General features: G+C 47.9%; 1 protein-coding gene across 2 annotated transcripts in view; it reads right to left on the bottom strand.

The window, feature by feature from the left end:
- Positions 1 to 2,500, bottom strand: part of nkain2 (sodium/potassium transporting ATPase interacting 2) — a gene marked incomplete at both ends in the record, with an annotated part of 77,886 nt that overhangs the window by 853 nt on the left and 74,533 nt on the right. The window lies entirely within an intron of this gene.

Below are 2,500 nucleotides of genomic sequence, written 5' to 3'. Positions count from 1 at the left end.
TAAACTCGCTCCTCAGTATAAATACCGCCCACCCGCACCGTCGAATGCTAGCTTTTCGGTGGTGTAGCGGGCTAAAGCGGCGTTTATGTAAGGCTGTCATGTGCGTTGGCGAGTCAGAGGCCCCGAGATCGATCGATCTATCTATCTATCTATCTATCTATCTATCTATCTATCTATCTATCTATCTATCTATCTATCTATCTATCTATCTATCTATCTATCTATCTATCTATCTATCTATCTATCTATCTATCTATCTATCTATCTATCTATCTATCTATCTATCTATCTATCTATCTATCTATCTATCTATCTATCTATCTATCTATCTATCTATCCATCCATCTAATACCTCCAGCAGCAGCAGTCCATACACACACACACACTGGTGTCTACGCCTCCCTATCTCTATCCAAGATGATAAGCTGTAAACAGACGCATATGTCAATCTACAAATGGAACTCTGCAGGAAGCCAATCACAAGAGCCCACCTTTCTGCTCCGCTAAACCTGAATCTTATTTCACAGTGCAGACGGCAACCTAATTTCCTGGCTATGAATGCAGAATAGCATTTCTGCTGCTGTACACTGACGGCTGCATCCTGACACGGTCTCTCTCTTCCTCCCTGTCTCAGGGCTAGTCTCTGTTTAAACGTGGTCTCTCCCCTCCACCCTCTCTCAGAGCTAGTCTCTGTTGAGGGCTATTGGCTTTGAGGTTTTGTTTGCTTGTTCCTGATCTTCCGAATATGTGTCGAATTAGATGTGCTCTGATGTGTTTAGTGGAAGCAGTGTTGGTGCATGTTGATTTGATTTGTGGGCTTGAACACCAACAGATGAGGGGGACTTCTCTGTTTGCTCAGCCCCTGCCAGTTTAGTGCTTCGTAAATGTTTCTTTGCTACTTGAATGGGATTAGAGGGATCAAAATTATAGTGCTATTTTTCTTTCCAATAAAAATGTCTACCGTAAAATAGTGAGCCTTACCAGCATTATTTGGTACACAGTTCATACCAGTGGAATGTTTCCACAATAGGGCTTCAATGGGATGTGTGTGTGTGTGTGTGTATGTGTGTGTGGGGGGGGTCCTGTTCCTGAGGCTACTTGTCATTCCAGCTCTTAGAGTTTTAATGTGAGTTCCAATTATAGCTCAATTTCCTGTGAGTGTGGGTCCTTTTCTCAGTGACTTCATCGAGTGGGAAAATTAGAACCTGTTCTTGACTTTTACTGCAGTGTGACGTGAGGGAGGAGAGAGAGAGGAATGGTGGTGGTGGTGGTGGTGGTGGGGGGTCGAGGGAGAGACCTTACTGCTCTCCCTCTCCCCCTGTTACACAGTGGTGTAGTGCTGACTAAAGATGTGATGAAGATAGAGCTGTGCTCTAATAGCTAGCTAATCTGGATATGGTTCTACCAGGATCTTTTTCATATATATTTTTTTTTACAGAAGGTTCCACCACAGGGACAAATGGGTCTACATGCTGTATTCTTCTTATTTTGGGGGGGAGGACTGGGTCGATGCAGCTCCTCATAGAGACCTACTGCTCAGACGACTGATACAGTGTGGAGAAACTAGCAGCAGGGAGAGGTGAGAGGATACAGGAAGCTTGTGGAGTCATGACCTCTCTCCTCTCCTCTTCTCCCCCCACTCTCTCCCTCCTTCCGTCCTTCTCTCTGTAATGCTGTTGCCTGGTGATGAATGTAGCAGGACGAGAGAATGAGAGGGGGATGGTATTGATCCAGCCTACTGTACCTACTCACTCTCCCCTCTCTCCATCTCTCCGTCTCTCTTTCGCTGTCTCTTTCTCCATTTCTCTTTCTCTCTCTCTTTCTATCTCACTCTCTCCCTTTCTCCCTCTCTTCCCCTCCATCCATCCCACACTCTCTCTCTCAGCCTCTGTCTTTTTCGCATTCTCCTCCCTCCCTCGTATATCTCCCACCCTCCCTCCCTCCCTCCCTCCCTCCCTCTCCCTCTCTCTCTCTCTCTCTCTCTCTCCCCCTCCCACCCTGTCTCAGGCGTTTGTACGGCATGACCCAGTGCCTGGGCGATCGATACTCATTACAAACTACAACACAACTAAACACTCCCCTCTGTAATTCTTCCTCCTAATCCAATACAGATGGGCCCCGGCCGGGCGGGGGAGAGAGCCGTCGGTCTGTGTGAGAGCCCAGTCGGTGGGCCCGGCCAAGGTTGTGGAGCTCCTCTATAGCCCAGATCCACCAGGAGACGCCCAGAGATCAGTAGAAACTATCAGGAGCGTCATCTGTACACCTAGCTGTGTGTGTTGAAGACCAGCACCTTCATCTACGCCTGGCTGTGTGTCCAGGTGTTAAGGACCAACAGCTTAATCGACGCCTAGCTGTGTCCAGGTGTTAAGGACCAACAGCTTCATCCACGCCTAGCTGTGTGTCCAGGTGTTAAGGACCAACAGCTTCATCTACGCCTAGCTGTGTGTCCAGGTGTTAAGGACCAACAGCTTCATCTACGCCTAGCTGTGTCTCCAGGTGT

This window comes from Borostomias antarcticus (assembly GCF_949987555.1).
Source record: "Borostomias antarcticus genome assembly, chromosome: 19".
Lineage (NCBI taxonomy): Eukaryota > Metazoa > Chordata > Actinopteri > Stomiiformes > Stomiidae > Borostomias > Borostomias antarcticus.
The sequence above is the reverse complement of the archived record's forward strand: the minus strand, read 5'-3'. Positions and strand labels throughout refer to the sequence as shown.